The following is a 17494-nucleotide window of genomic DNA, read 5'->3' on the forward strand; positions in this document are numbered from 1 at the left end:
GATCTCAGTGGTTAGACTAAGGCCTTACATTCATGAAAGCACAAATCCATCCATCCATCGATTACTGAGGTAATCTGACTCTCCAGAGGCTGCATATAACTGACATAGGAAATGAAAACACATACTGTACATCGTGAACAGCTTTATTTCCCTACTGTTAAAACCTTGTGCAAATGCCTCCGTACTATTCACGCCTAATCCAGCATTTTGAATTGCCAAAGCCCTAATGTCCAACATACTCCAGTTATTCACCCTGCGGCCAGGATCTTTCCTCCAGGGGGACTAAGCCTCGTGCTCCAGCCAGAGCACTGCAGGGCTCTTTCTCTGTGGTCTGCTAAGAGGCATGTACTTGCTAATGCTGCGCTGTGACTGGTGGGACAGAGCAGAGAGGAGAGCAAGTTCTCAGCCAGCTATGAGGAGATAAAAGGCTGTGTGCCTCCCAGAGGAGGAACAAAGTCGCAGAGCTGTTAAATGAGTGGCAAAGCATCCTCCATTTAGCAGAGATGTCAAAAGAGGCACACCTCCACTGAGAAAAGCTGGAGAGGTTTTCAGCACCCCTGAAATGAGGGGCTTTTGAGGAGAAGGCGCAAGTGTTTGCAAAAGATTCAGGGGAGGAGAAAAAAAAAAATTATTATTTTTTTAGAGTGGAGGAAGCAAAGAGCCAGAGCTGTCAGATGCCAAGCCTTTGATTACTTTTTTAACTTCCAAGGGAGAGAGATGAAGGAGGGCACGGAAAATAATGATGAAGAAATGTGACAACAGGCTCCCCTCCTGTCTGTCACCAGAGGAGCTTAAAGTACCTGATGTTTGTGGGTACCAAAAGACTCACAAACAGACTAGTTTTGTTGCACACACACACACACACACACACACACACACACACACACACACACACACACACACACACACACACACACATAGATCAACTCAACTAAGAACAAAACATTTATATTGCATCAGCTGGTGTTCATATAAATCAAAAACAACAGGAACACAAAAAGTATGAGAAAGGACTCAGCGGTCAGTCTAATGAATCAAGAGCTGTTTGAACACTAGCAAACTAAATCCCAGTGCCTGAAGCAAAAATATTTTTTGACACATTTGCTGGAAAGCTTACATGAAGCTGAATCTCAAATATTTTTGCTGTTTCACAGCCTTCAACAGCAGATTAAGTTTTGTTAGTAGAACTTGAGTTATGAACCAATAACTGAAAACCTCGCTAATTAAAAGCCCCTTGCTCAGTCTTTAATGAATCCACAGTTAGACTTTTTAAACAGGCTCATCTTTAAATATTAATTTTCACAAAGCTCCATACTTTGACCAGTGTTCTTTCAAATATTACTAAGCATTTATTATGATTATTATTATCCACTCATCCTTCTTTATATTTGAGGTGTTGTTTATCTCAGCATAAAAGCTGCAAATCTCGGTACCCAAATGTCTTATAGTAAAGTTTAGACCTCGGGCCGTCTTGGTGACATTGTTTATTATATGCAAACCAAGAGTCTCTTGTTCCTGACAAGTCAGCTTTAACTGTTTACAGGTGCGAGTGATGTTTGAATGATGATTCGTGTACAACACATTAGCAGTGTTGGGAAGGTTACTTTTAAAATGTATTCCATTACAGATTACAGAATACATGCCCCAAAATGTATTCTGTAACGTATTCCGTTACGTTACTCAATGAGAGTAACGTATTCTGAATACTTTGGATTACTTAATATATTATCATGCTGTTTACAACTACATGAATGTACTATTGCTGTGATTTATTACTGTTACTGAAGGTCCGCGGCTCCGAACAGTAGTAAAGGGACCTCTGGCTAATACGGTGGGTTCGTGTCGGGCTCGTAGCCGAAAACTATCTTTACTTTGTTGTCTGGGTCAACTTTGCTAGCGAGAGACAGAGAGAGGCGTTGAAAGGCTGCTCCAACGGAACTTATTGTTTTTGGAGGAAAACACGAACACGGTGTACAGTCGAGTCTTAATAGCTTACTTACAACTGGGCTCGTCAGGCTCTCTTCTTGGCTGCAGTGTTATTATTATATTTACATGCTTCCAGCTCCCGTTTTTGCTCGATGACAGCTCGTACTTTTCCTTTTTCTCCCTCCCTCGCTCACAGACACATAACGTGTATGGCAGTCCATTCTCCCTGCAGCACGGACTACGCTGCCTATGATGCTACATTCTTTAGAGCTATACCTGTAGCATTCTGCCTATTAGCTTAGCACAACAACAACAACACCAAGGCGCTCTCTCACCCAGGAAACACGCAGAGAGAGAGCGTCACCCTGTAACCATGGCAACCGTAACGCTGCCACCTGGAACAACAGAATGTAGCTGTCAAACAAAACCCAAACAGTCCTGACCCGCCACAATATGAAACAGGGAAGTACCGCCGTGTAATCCATTTATTTCAACAAAGTAACTGTATTCTAAATACCACCTTTTTAAACGGTAACTGTAACGGAATACAGTTACTCATATTTTGTATTTTAAATACGTAACGGCGGTACATGTATTCCGTTACTCCCCAACACTGCACATTAGAGATTTTGTAGTGCGTGGTTACTGATTCTAATTTAAAGAGCTCATGTTTTAGAAATAACTTGAAAGAACAGACTTTACTTCTTCGCTGTGGACAGTAATTCACAGGGACACAACTCAGTAAACTGCTGCCTCAGCGTGATCTAACTCAAAGTCTGCTTATCGATGCAATACTAAAAGGTACCGTTAACTCATTGACCCGAGGCTGCGCTACATTCTTCATGAGCTGTATCTCCTTTTTTCCCACTATAGTGTGTATTGACTTTCCACTTTGACAAGTTGTTGCTATTACTTACAATGCACAAATACTCACAAAGACTCATTATTTCAGACTTACAAATCTCATTGTTCGCTGGCACAGGGCCCAGAACCACGTTAACATGTTTTACTGATAATTAATGTTGATACTAACTGGGGCCTGTCAGATGACATTATATATTAGAAGTTGCATCAAGGCAAAACAGGAAATATCAATCACACTGATGAGGCTGCCTATTTATCATATGTTTACAACGCTATTTACCTTTTTGATTTTTACTCAAATGGAATAACAAATGATCTATTACACAGCGCGCACAGATCTGCCGTGGGAGGAATGAATCGGAGACATAAGGAGTTGAGTGATAGAACCGATCAGAGAGATTTTTATCACTGAGATCCATCCATCTCGACTGTCGCTTTTGTGGGTGCTTGCCTCCCAGCTGTTTCCTTCCAGGCTCCACATGTTCAGAGAGCGAAATTCAAATGGATGACCTTGCTGATCCTAGACTTGGAAAACAGCTGGGACCAGTGTCCTGGAATACCAATGAGCTTAATTAATTTGCTTTGCTAAACACAAACAAGCACCAGCATCTGCAAAAATCGGTATCGCAGAGAACGGGAAAGAGGGGCAGGGAAGTGGAGCTCATCTCACAAATCGTTTTTTCCCCCTCCGCCATCTATTACCCGCCAACTAAGACAGATTCCACAAGTCCACAAATCCTAATTTCCAGCCACGTGAGACTTGATAACCACAGTGGACTAATTGCAATAAATTAACTTCTTTATTCATATTAACTGCCCCACAGGTATACAGTATGTTAATTAGCCCTAACATAATAGTAATAATTCTTCCGATTTTGCATGTTGTAGTTTCAGTGAATCAGCAGTGGCTCCTGGTAACTGATTGATCCATTTAAATATGGAAATAGATGCAAAAACACCGGGATATGACAAGTGACTAATCACAAATTATTCATCATTTATAATAATGACAAAAAATATTTTGGGGGAATAAGAGAAAAGTAAGAGAAGTGAAGTAAGTAAAGAGAAAATGAGAATCAATAAGCAAGATAACACGGGACAAATGAAAGGTGATGAACACAAAAGAGGTCAAATGTTATCAGTGGCACAATAAAGAGGAACAGGAACAACTGAGAGACGTTTGATAACAGTGCACGGTATGTTTAGGAAGTCTAGTCCTCGGAAATCTCTCCGGCACAGCCAATGTGTGAAGTGAATGTAGACTGCCAGAATCCCATCTGTCTTTACTGAACAGACCAAACAGACCACTGTCTGCTTCGTTTCTGAGCAGTACCAGATAGCTCTGTGCAGCATCACACACTCACCAGCACCGGTGATCTGTATGTGATGTGACTACAGCTGAGGAGATGGATTTTCAGTTCGCAACCAGGACACACCGGGATCCATAAATTTACTGTTTCTTTCTAGCACAGTTAAACAGTAAGAGGGGAAAAAATAACATCAATTTATTTTATTGAAAAAATAATAAAAAAAACTGTGCTAGCTTAATTTAAGTTAATAGGGACAAAGGCAAGCTCTCAGGCCTACAGCAAGACTTTCCTCACTGCAGTAGTAACAAAGTAAAAAAAGCACAGCACATTTTCTTATCCTTACCCAAGGCTAACTTCAACATCCAAATGATAATCTAACTTAAAAAAAGGAAATGAAGCGCCATGGGTTGGCTTGATTTTAATCTTATTCTTGTCAGTTTGTTGCTTTTCACTACTTTACAGCATCGCGAAGAAAAATAAAGGACAACTGGGTCTGTGATAAACAAAGAAAGCAGCACAGGGAACAATAAGAAACCTTTGATTTTCGAAATGCTCCGCTTGATGGCTGAGGGAGATGAGTCAGATAAAAACATTATTATGTGGCTCACTTTTTCCGCCTCTTTATGCCTTAAAGGGCAATTATGCCAGCTTAACAGAGATATGTATTAGAGAAAATTACTGAATTATCACCACAAGAGTCTTTTGGGGATCCAAAAACATGTTTATGCAAGTCCTTGGACATTTTTCAAGGAGCACAACAAGGTCATTATTTGAAAGGGCCCATACATTGCGCTTCACTAACCACCAACACGCTCACTATGGCAACACGGGGTTTTTCAGCAGCAGCTGCTATGAGCTAGCGCCTGGGTTTATACATTTTTCCTCGTTTGTTCTGTGCATTACAATATATTCTGTAATATTCTATAATACAGGTACAAGTACAGCAAATGAGATGTGACGGGTAAGTCTGTCACTCACCTTTGATCCACACACAAAGGTGAATTTCTCGTGGGTGGTCATTGCTTCTCATGACAATATATCGGCAGAGAACATTGCATTTATTGTTGTAACTGCAATGCTATTTAGCTGTAAATAAAAAAAGTCAGGGACATAATTATATCTTTCTACCTATAGACAGTATATTGAGCAGTGTTGGGGAGTAACGGAATACATGTACCGCCGTTACGTATTTAAAATACAAAATATGAGTAACTGTATTCCGTTACAGTTACCGTTTTAAAAGGTGGTATTTAGAATATAGTTACTTTGTTGAAATAAATGGATTACACGGCGGTACTTCCCTGTTTCATATTGTGGCGGGTCAGGACTGTTTGGGTTTTGTTTGACAGCTACGTTCTGTTGTTCCAGGCGGCAGCGTTACGGTTGCCATGGTTACAGGGTGACGCTCTCTCTCTGCGTGTTTCCTGGGTGAGAGAGGCCTTTTTGTAGTTGTTGTGCTAAGCTAATAGGCAGAATGCTACAGGTATAGCTCTAAAGAATGTAGCATCATAGGCAGTGTAGTCCGTGCTGCAGGGAGAATGGACTGACATACACGTTATGTGTCTGTGAGCGAGGGAGGGAGAAAAAGGAAAAGTAGGAGCTGTCATCGAGCAAAAACGGGAGCTGGAAGCATGTAAATATAATAATAACCGCTGCAGCCAAGAAGAGAGCCTGACGAGCCCAGTTGTAAGTAAGCTATTAAGACTCGACTGCACACCGTGTTCGTGTTTTCCTCCAAAAACAATAAGTTCTGTTGGAGCAGCCTTTCAACGCCTCTCTCTGTCTCTCGCTAGCAAAGTTGACCCAGACAACAAAGTAAAGCTAGTTTTCGGCTACGAGCCCGACACAGAACCCGACGTATTAGCCAGAGGTCCCTTTACTACGGTTCGGAGCCGCGGACCTTCAGTAACAGTAATAAATCACAGCAATAGTACATTCATGTAGTTGTAAACAGCATGATAATATATTAAGTAATCCAAAGTATTCAGAATACGTTACTCTCATTGAGTAACGTAACGGAATACGTTACAGAATACATTTTGGGGCATGTATTCTGTAATGGAATACATTTTAAAAGTAACCTTCCCAACACTGCTATTGAGGAAACAATGCCCCGAAAGCATGTTCATGTTCATCAAAGAGTTAATCTTAAACTGTGAAAGCCGCCTGACCAACCCTGGCCATTTTTATAAAAAGTGTGTCTATCACTAGCACATCAGCGCTGCTGGAAACTGAAATTTAATTTTGCCTGCAAACTGTCATATGCTGGCGTGGCCGCTCTGAGTGTTGGCTAATGAATAGAATTGTCCTGGGAACCACCTCGGTGATCCTGGATCAGTACTCGAGTGTGCTGAGAGGTTGAATAAATCTGCACCCTGATCTCACAATCAGCTGTTCTAGTCTATTTCAGTAAGAATACAGCTTTTGGAGTCCCAATACCCTTACAACCAAAATCCCTATTTCATTTAACAAAGTAGCTGGCACTGCTGAATAGAAATCAGCTCAACCAAATGCATTCAGTTAAATGATTGCAGAACAAATCCCAACCAAGAGGAACCGAGGAATGCAACTATTTTTGTCTCGCTGCTTGCATTATTCATGTAAGAAATTACATGCTGGTCAATGGAACAACAGTAGCGAGGCTGAGTGAGGAGGAGAAGGAGAAAAATGGAACATAAATCGGCTGCGGCCGATAATAAGAGCGATAGAGTCAGGAGCTCCAATTCATTGGCTGGAAGATTAATGGCGCAGAGATGAGTACAGCAAGGAGACAATAAGACGCAAAAGGGGAAGAAGGAGGAGAGAGAGGGAGGCAAGAGAGGAGATGGACAGATGGGGAGATGAAAAACTGCAGACAGTCGAGGCAGAAAAGTTAGAGGGTGACCTGTTTGGTATTTACAGAGCACAGATTTTCATGTGATGATGTGTGTAGTGTGTGCACGCATTCATTTTTAGTAGAGTGCTGAAAACGTGTGTCTGCATTCATGCATCTAAATGTACAGCCAGCACAAGCTGAGTAAGTCGACATCGATTTAATTTAATTTTGGTGGCTGCGTCAGAACTGTATGGAAATATTTAATTAGTTTTTACAATGTAACTTATACATTTATAGCTGTTTATACTGTTATACGTACCTTTCGGTACTGCATTAGGAAAATACTCTGTGAAATGACTGGCTTTTGACAAAATCCCCCAAGTACTCACATGTGACACCGTTATTATCTCAGTTACACTGGCTTCCTGTTATATTTAGAGTTGATTTTAAGATCCTGGTCTTGACCTACAGAGCTGTGCACGGACTGGCACCAGCCTACATCTTTGATCTGCTACAGCCCGATGTCCCTAGCAGGTCTTTGAGGTCATCTGATCAGGGCTTACTTGCTATAAAAAATACTAAGAGGAGGACTAAGGGTGATAGAGCTTTTGCCACTGTGGCCCCTAGACTGTGGAACTCTCTCCCCCAAACATTAAGAACTGTGGACTCAGTAGCTGTTTTTAAAAAACAACTCAAAACTCACCTTTTTAAAACTGATTTTGGTTAATTTTATGCCCGTTTTATTTTCTCTTTTTTAAATCTTTTTATGACTTGAAATCTTATGTGCAGCACTTTGTGATTCTGTCTTGAAAGGTGCTATATAAATAAAAATGTATTTATTTATTTATTATTAAGACAGTTCAAAGTGTCTTAGATCTTTATCATTTCTGTGTGAATAGTAGTTGATTAGGACAGGGGTCTTATTTAGTGAAAAAGGAGAGATCACGTGAAAGTAATCGAGAACAAACGCAGAGAGTAGAAAGAGAGAGCTAGAATCTGAGCAGGAATCCAGCCTGATGCCAAACACACTGTAAGTTGGAACAGCATGTCAGTATTTTGCTGCCCGGGCAATGAAATGTTTTACTCTTCTACCATCGAGCAATTGGGAAGAAAGAGAGAAATAAAGCCACATTAGACCTGACTTTTATGTCCAGGCTGATTACTATTGACGGGGTGTGACACGGGGCAGCTGGCAAACAGAACAGGCAAACACTCAACTGCCAATCATCGCTGACCTGCCGGGGCTCAGTCTGACCTAATCAACACACAGCCTCCTTCAGAGGTGGCCTCACGCAGTGATGGATATTCACAGATGTACCGATGAACAATTTTGCAGTGCCATAAGGCTACAGTGGTGTTGAAAGTACTGGTAAAAAACAGGTTTCTTATCAAACATAAGCAGAAGGACAAAAATGTCAAAAGTGTGGATGAATAGTATTTTCCTATATTTTCAAAATATGAACTTGTTGCTACATTATTTGTTCATAAAATAGAGTATTTTATCAAAAAGCACCTGGTTCCTTTCTTTGAGAGAGCACCGTTCTGCCAAGAAATTGAAAATACATGAATCACTTTCTTATAATGACACAAATGCTGAAGAAAAGGCTTTTTGTGGGATGTTGTTTGCTTGTTCCAATGACGATTGAAAAATATAGCAGAGGAGAAGAGTTTCAAATGTCACAGAAAAGTTTATGGAGTGACAGTAGTTGTTGGGTGGTGTAGATTTGCTGCCAGGGTTTTGGACATATTAAGCCTTTCCCGTACTTTGGTGGGTAATCTAATCAGGATTCTGTTACAGTAAATCCAGATGAGACGGAACAAATAGACGAAGGGTTTGTGCAAGCGGGTCTGATCGACCTTCTGCTGTCTTTGTTGCAGCTTCTGTTTGTGAATTCGCTTTTTGTCTTTTTGTCTTACAAGCTGTGCATGTCTACATCTGAAATTCTCTGCTGGCGTTATTTGGTTTTCTTACAGGGGGTAGAGTGTGATAGGCACACAATGATGAAACATGCTGGTTTCCCGGGGCGAATAGCATCTAAAATGCAATGCCTGACCTGAAAACGAAAGCACTTTTCTCTCTCCGTCGCTTCACCTGTTCATGTGTGTTTGTGTGTTTAAGAATGTGAACTCCGCTATGAACTATGTGCGTATCACATGCACAGCATCCAAATCTCAGCACATCTGCTAGATGGACATCAAAGCATAACGATTTTAAAATGCTCTCTCCTCCCGCTGAATGGGGTGACTTTTCATCCACGCAGCACACAGATGTATACCACATAACTAATTAGTAAAGGAAGCGCATCAAAAAGCTCAAGTGTATTATGAATGACAGATGCATCTGTGAAAAGTTTAATAATTGGATAGGGAATGTTCCAGAGTCTCTAATCTGAAAATGGCCATTTTTAAGCTCAACCACATCATCACATGGAAACAGTGAGTACAGCCCTCCGTTTACACTCTCAACTCATTACATTTGGAATTAAGGGTTCCAGATTAGGTGCCAGTGATCTGAACCTCTTTAAACTGCTTAAAACTTTAACAGCTATAGAGTTTTCTCTCAGAAGGGTGACTGTGGCTCAGCCAACCAGTGTGGCGAGTGGTTCCTGAGCTCCTTACTGTCACTGGGTGAAATCTCATGCAAAGACGGTTCTCAGCTTGCTAGCACATGTGGTCTCCTGTATTTTGCATGGAAGACAACCATGTGTCTGTAAATACTTTCAAAAGTCACTACTACATGGCCGGCAGTCAAACTTGAAGAAGTGCGACAGCACCGCAGCCCACATCTTTAAACAGCACTACTTTTATTTTGACAAACAGCCTTCATTTCCTGTTTGTGTCACACTTTTCACAGTTTCCTCACTGATCAGAGCGCTCCTTGAGAGCGTTTGCAAGCAAGCACTCCATGGTGCTACAGGCAACTGTGGTAATCTCCTAGTGTCCATAGCAATGGCAGGGAACAAAGCATCTAGGAAATATTACGTTTTCCGTAGCCTTTAGAAGACATTCGAGGTGAAAAGGAAGAAAACTACTTCAGTGTGCTTATGAAAAGCCAAAAAGACATTCAATTGATCCAACTTTGTCCATCCATTCATCTTCCTCCGCTTTATCCGAGGCCGGGTCGCGGGGGCAGCAGCCTAAGCAAAGAGGCCCAGACCTCCCTCTCCCCAGCCACCTCCTCCAGCTTATCCGGGGGAACACCAAGGCGTTCCCAGGCCAGCCGAGAGATATAATCTCTCCAGCGTGTCCTGGGTCTGCCCCGGGGCCTCCTCCCGGTGGGACGTGCCTGGAACACCTCACCCAGGAGGCGCCCAGGAGGCATCCTTGTCAGATGCCCGAACCACCACAGCTGGCTCCTTTCGATGTGGAGCAGCAGCGGCTCTACTCTGAGCCCCTCCCGGATGGCCGAACTTCTCACCCTATCTCTAAGGGAGAGGCCAGCCACCCTTCGGAGGAAGCTCATTTCCGCCGCTTGTATCCGCGATCTCGTTCTTTCGGTCACTACCCACAGCTCGTGGCCATAGGTGAGGGTAGGGACGTAGATCGACCGGTAAATTGAGAGCTTCGCTTTTACCCTCAGCTCCCTCTTCACCACGACGGACCGGTGCAGCGTCTGCATTACTGCAGCTGCAGCCCCAATCCGTCTGTCGATCTCCGGCTCCCTTCTCCCATCACTCGCGAACAAGACCCCGAGATACTTGAACTCTTCCACTTGGGGCAGGAACTCATCCCCGACCCGGAGTGGGCACTCCACCCTTTTCCGGCTGAGAACCATGGCCTCACATGTCACATTCAAAATGGCAGACAAGTTAATGTCACATGGTTAGCAGTCACATGACCTCAATAATCAGCTTTTCTACTTGCTATTTAACTGTGTGGCCCTTTGAGGCTTAGAGTTAAAGCTCTGTAAGACCTCCAGGAAAAAACAGAGGAAGAAAGAAAGTCTAGCAAAATAACCAAATTATACAAAATAAATGATCCAACTGCAAGTAGTATATTCTATTAAGTGGTTTAGCTTTAAAATGACTGCCTTGCTTGGGTTCAAACCTATAATTTAGTGCAGTGGACCAACTTCTCTGACATCATGACAGGACAAAGGCAGTTTTGTGTTAGAAGGACAACCTTCTTAGCTAAGTGCTCTGGAAGATTAATGATTAGCCAGTTGGGGCCATGAAAGGGACCTGAGCTATTCTGAACTCATTGTAAAGTCTTGTCATATTTTTAATGGCCAGTGCTCTCTCATTTCCAGCATCCCTGAGACATTGAGACTATATAAGAAAAGGGGAAACTTGCTGAAAAATTTAGACAACTTCATCCCTAAGGTGACAAGTCGATGCGAAAACAAAGTTTTCAAGGACCTCAAAATTTAATCAAAAGCCATGCAGGTAACTCATAAATGTAGGTGTTTAAATGAACTTTCAGAGAGAGATGAAATAGCAAAAAACTCACTTGCATGGAAGTCGCCCCAGAAAAAGCCTTCAAACAAGACAAAAAAAGTTTCAAACAAGAAGATCCGAGTATAATTATAGCCTGCCAGTGACACAGGTGTGAACTAGTCACGTACTATGGGTCTGAACCGGGGATACGGTTGTTTAGCCACAGTAACCGTGGACATTTGTGCAAACCAAAATGCTTTAAGGAAAATAACTTCTTACCAAATCTGAAACATGATGGTGGAAATGACTCAGGGGCTGAACAGCTGACTGCTATTAGTTTTAAATCACATCAAAGACTGCTTAACCTCCTAAGACCCGAACTCTTCCACGACATGCATTTTTAATTTCTCTTTGATATTTGGGCATAATGGGACCTGATGAATGTAAAAACAAAGAATTACCAGATTTTTATAATTTCTTTTACCAGATTTTTGTTTCTAAGAAAAATTAGAGCCAAATATGAGGATATTTGTTTAAAATTTCGATAGAACAGTAGCAGTATAATGTCCTCGTAAGTGGATATAAGGCCCTTGTAGAGCAAAATTAAGTATTTTGGTCTAAATAACCCAAAATGTGATGTCCACATATGTGGACGCCAGGTCCTAGGAGGTTAAAGATAACACGAAGCCAGATGAAAATGAAACACAAGCAGAGCTATCAACGGGATTAGCACATCCACCAAGGAATGGTTAAAAGAATAAAACAAGGGCTAATCAAGGAAATTGCCAAAGGCTGAATTTCATTCTAAAAAAAATTTGGCAAAAGATTTAAAGAACTCACAACCCTTTCAACTAAATACACACAGCATGAGACTTTCAATCAATTTTTTCAAAGCCAGAGACGCATAGACAATTATGAAAAATGCAGACACAAAGTTATTTCTACTAAAGAAGAAATAGCTTCTGACACCACAGAAATACTTTTCTTTTTTGCACAGAAAAAAATGATATCTGATATTTAATGTTTTTGTTCAATAAACTGTGCAAAAAGCTAATTTTCTTTTGCTCTTGCTTAAGCATAGGTCCTATATCGGTAGGAACTACTTCAAATAGGCTATTCAAATAAGTCAGAATTCCCAATTCTTATTTTTTTTATCATTACTTATTAATTTTTTATTATCTGTGATTATAAGTTAAGATGTCATGCACAGAGGACCTCAACTCCTATTGTGAAGATTTTGCCCAAAATCAACACGTATAATTCTATAATGTATATATTTATTTTATTTTATCCTGCTTTGAATACATTAAGCATACTGACAAGGGATAACAGATGCGCCAGTCATCACAGCATAATCAGAAGAAACTGACTGGCTCAAAATTTGATTGCTAACGCTGAATACAAACTATTACAAAGAAAATGTATTTAAATTGCAAAAAACCAAACAAATGCAACAGTGCAAAATATGCAAAACCCTTTGTTATAACAACTTATTGTTTTTACCTATAAAATGCACATTTGTAACTAGCTTCCCTACTGATAACTGATTTCCCAGTGTCCCAGTTAACGAGTCCAGCGAGTAAACACTCACAGTAACCACCGTACTACACCAGAACACCTAACAGCATCTGAATAAAATGGGGCCATTAGTTACACCTGTATTTGACAAGTTGGAATGTTTTTTATGGGCTAAATGTGAGCTGAGCAGTGTTCTGCGTCGAGCAGCCATTTCAGCTGCAAGTTGAATTTTACCACTCACAGCTTTGTCGCCACTGTGGTGAGAAAACAGCACATTTCTGGGACTTTGGAGCAAACCTTGAAAAATAACTTTCTCCCTAATACATAAAATATTAAAGGGAGTTTGAACTCCAAATCATATTTTTCATATTTTTTTAAAGACCAAAAGAAGTCTAAGGATTTATGTACGAGAGTGTGCAATAAATACTCAGCACAGCTGTGCAATTACACATATCTCTGTATTTAAGAGCATCCCAGCAGACAAGACGACAATTACTGTACATCTGAAGGTCGAGCTAACAAGACATACTAACTGTGTAATTTGTGCTGGAGAACATTTGGCATGCTGTATCTGTAATATGTGCAGCACATTCTTTACTGCCCGGCCAATTTCTGTAACTGACATTTGTGCAGTCCAGCTTCCTCTGTCCTCCTTTAGTAGTTTCTCCCCTCTATCCATCTTCCTTGGGTAATTTTCCAGTTCTTTTCCATCTACTTTTTACTTTATTTTTAATCTAATTTAACTGATTTCCCTCCAAGTACAGAGAAAGCGAAATGAATTTTAATACAAAACCAACCCATCCCTGATTTGATATATAAGAAACCACTTATTACGTAAGCTCTTTACATGTAGTTTATGTTTGCCAACCACTCAGCATCAAATTTGCACTACAAAAAGCCCCAAACTTTCTTCCTCTGCTCTCTATCTCTATCTGACTAATTATTATTTTTTAGCTCTAAAAGCAGAGAAAATCTAAGTGTTGCCTCTTAAAGAGAGCTGAGTCTATGGTAAGTAGCTCTGCATCCTCTCGTGGTTTGCAGACATGCGTCTGTTTCGCATGTCAGGCATCTTTAACCTTAGCGACGCATTTTGAGAACCTGCTTTAGCCTTTCTCTTTCTTCCTGTAGCCTCTCTTCCTGAGAGCAAGTCAAACTGACAAAACAGATATGGGCGCGTTTGAGTAGGAGGCTTCCAGATAATAAACTGCGTCAAAACTAATGTCTCTTCAGCTTTCGCCTCCACAGCCCACTTCATCAACTGCACACCTGTTTGGAGATCTCAGATCCACGTGTTGGTCTCATCTATTACCATCTCAGTCCAATAAATAAATAAATAAGAAATCTAACTCACTCCCCTTCATTTGCCTCTAAGAGGTTTTATGCAGCATAGTCATCTGTAAACATGCCTCATTCCCCTTTGTCACCAAGACAACAAGACAGACAAAGAGTAATTAAAATTGCCCCTGCTGCTTTGTGCTTAATGTCCCTGTCAACCCAATATAGCCTCAGAGCCACTTCACAGCAATGTGCTGCCTACATTTGGCCCAGGAGCTCTTTTACATTGCCAAGTCACACTGCAAAGTACTGAGCTGAGGTGCAATTCATAAAATTATTCCGCTCACCTGACAGCGAAAATGTACAAAATGGGGAAGCTTTTATTTTTCACAGTGAAATGCATCACTATTTGGAGGAGTTACAAGCTCAAGTTGTAGAATCACTTGGGCTAAGCCTTTAAAAGTTTGACAAAATTACTGCCACACCAAAGAAGAACATGTCGAAGTAGGCAACAGTGACAGAGAGAACACTCTGAACACTTTATAAGTTAAGATTTATTGTATTTGTAATAAGTGCAGACTACTTCATGCAGACAGTAGATTGGTGCAGTCTTTTAACAAGCTCAACTGGAGGTTTTTCAAAGAGTGTGAACCATGCTTTTTGTACATATCTGAAAAACACTGAATACAGAATTATAGTTCTGATATGAACGACACCTTTGATCACCTGCGCACGATTCTGACATCACTGCTTTTTCCGACTGGCTTTCAGATGTCATCATTCAGCCTGTAACTTCTTTGAAATCTGCTCTATTTCAGCACCCATGTAGCAAACTATCAAGCAACTTAGTGGCTGGGCTATTCACTGGTGTCTGCACAAGTTAGTGGAGATGGATAGTAGAGAAAAGCGCAATGAATCTTCATCATAGCCAGTCACTGCTTGTCTCTCGCCCATATACACCCACAGTCCCAAGCTGTTCATTTGTCTTAAAGCTATGATTGTACATCTCAGACCTCGTGCTCATTCAGTCCCTTTCCCTGTCCCCCTCCTTGCTTCCATCCATGCTTCTGTCCGTCCATCCAGTCTCTAGACACTCGGAGGGGGGGTGGAAAGGTAATTTATAGCTTATCCCAGGACACGGCATCCACCTCTATTTACAGCACACCCACATTGTTCTGGAGACCCCATCAATACCAGTCAGGTGCGTGGGTTGTAATATCATCTATCTGCAAGTGTCTTGTCAGATCAGAGATGACACGTACCATGGAAAGACACACCAACACCTCTAGTACTGTATACAGAGACATCAAGAATCCCACACACTATAGGATTCCACTCACTCATACCCTACACACAAAAAGAGAAAAATGGTCTTTGATATACTCTATGATTATAATTTCACTGTCTGCATGCAATTTATGTCGTGTTCTATGCTGTAAATGATAAAGACTGAAATAACAAAACCTATAAGAAATTCTCCAACATATATAGATGCAATAGGGATACAGAGGAGTATAAATTGGCAAACCCAATAGCTAACAGGTTTGAATCTGATGGCAGGAGAAGATGATGACTGGCTGCGACAAAGCGGTTGCTCTGGGTCAAGGGTTGTTCTTTCAGTCTTACTCCTTACATCTGTCTCGTCACCTCTGCTTCTTTTACCCTGACATGACGTCTTTCGTCAGATTTTTCTTCTCTCTGTCAGTCACACCAACAGCTAGAGAAAAAGGTGCAAATCCTCTGAACTTACAAGCGTTTCTGCATTGATTTTGCCTAAAATGTAATTTGATTTCAATCACACGGAAACATCTGACTAAACTTATAAAACCCAAGAACTTTTTATGTCTTTTTTTGAACACATTAAGTAATCAGAAGTCTGTCTGGGAAAAGTAAGTGAACTCTAAAAACACATAAAAGCTCCTTTAGCAGCAGCAAAACTCAATCAAAGCTTTTTTTCTAGTCTTTTATGAGACTTGAATAATGATAAGACATTCTGGATCATTCCTTTCACAAAAAAATGTTTCAATTTCAATTTTATTTTGGCTGATGTCTTGATTGAACAGCTCTGTTTGGGTTAAGCCAAACCCTGTCAGATGGGCTAAGGTTAGTTCATTTCCTTGGCCATTTAAGAAACCTATTATGTATAGGATAAAGGTCTAATCATCTCTTAGTTCACTCAGATTGCACAAAGTGTATATTTGTTAATAATTTGAATCATTTTGGATAAGGATAAGTGTAAGATAATGGGGGAATTTCAGTTTTTACTTTATAATTTGTTTAGCGTAAGATTTACAGTTAAATTGTATTTTTTCTTGCCTTATTTAATTTTTACGTACTGTTCCTTTAACACGCGGTAACTGTGCACGGGGGGAGCAACGGGGGCTTTAACTAGCTGTGGAGAAAAACAGTTTCTTACCGTGTTTGCAGCGTACATGAACATTCAAACTGATCACTGTATTTCAAACTGTGGAAATAAACGTTTGCCTGTTTGTTTTTCGACTACAAGCGGACTTTGTGGATTATGTTCAACTGCACTAAGACACGCGTACGGCCCGACTACCAGCTAGTGCTTCCGTGGTATTATATTATACTGATTTACTTTTGTCTTTTCTTTGCACCTCATAAAACCTCTCCCAAACCTCTGGTTATGGACGGCCGCTCCGGCAGCCTCCAGTAAATTGTTTTTGCTACAATTCCCAACACTAGATGTTGAGGTCTTTAGGCAAGTCACTCAGGACCAAGATGGTCTGTTGCTTCGCAATTTAGATGTAGTGTTGATATAGGTGTGCAATGCTACGACTTTTCAGTTTAATAATGCATTGTACATTCTTGATCGATAGAAAGATAGTATACTATATATTTATTTATTTATGATCACACCTGTTGGATTTGCTGCGCACTCTGCAAGATGCCCACTCTCAAGTAGAGTAGCAACTTTACACCTCCCCCATTCGTCTATTTGAGGACTAGAAGTAATTTTTTTCCTCACTTTCTCTGTTATGCATCTCTATAATACTAAGGTTTCTATACAGTGCTCTAATTTCCAGTGAAAGTTGTGGCTGAGGCAACGCACCGACAAATCTTCTGGGAAGAGCCGACTTTATCAGTAACAGGGCTCGACAACGCAGTACATTGCACGTATTCCCTTAAATTTAACAGCTGAGTTAGCAGAGAGGTTTAGTGACATTTTCCAGCCTGGACTAAACAGTTACTTGTTCAATAAACACATGAAAACCGTGTGTCATTACTTCGGCGAGAATGTGCCTATAATTGCAACTTAAGCCCGATTCACATAAAAGCAGCATCACCTCATTTTGTAATAATTACAGAAATGGTCTGTGATCTGAGCCCCATGCAAATCTGCCCTGCCCATAATTTCTAAAGAAAAGAAAAAAACAACACCCTCATAT

The 17494-nt window shown here is 40.8% G+C and overlaps 1 protein-coding gene across 2 annotated transcripts in view; it reads right to left on the minus strand.

The window, feature by feature from the left end:
• b4galnt4a (beta-1,4-N-acetyl-galactosaminyl transferase 4a) overlaps positions 1–17494 on the minus strand; it is a 177958-nt gene that overhangs the window by 79711 nt on the left and 80753 nt on the right. The gene's annotated exons all lie outside the window — the stretch shown is intronic.

This window comes from Neolamprologus multifasciatus, chromosome 7, assembly GCF_963576455.1.
Source record: "Neolamprologus multifasciatus chromosome 7, fNeoMul1.2, whole genome shotgun sequence".
Classification (NCBI taxonomy): Eukaryota; Metazoa; Chordata; class Actinopteri; order Cichliformes; family Cichlidae; genus Neolamprologus; species Neolamprologus multifasciatus.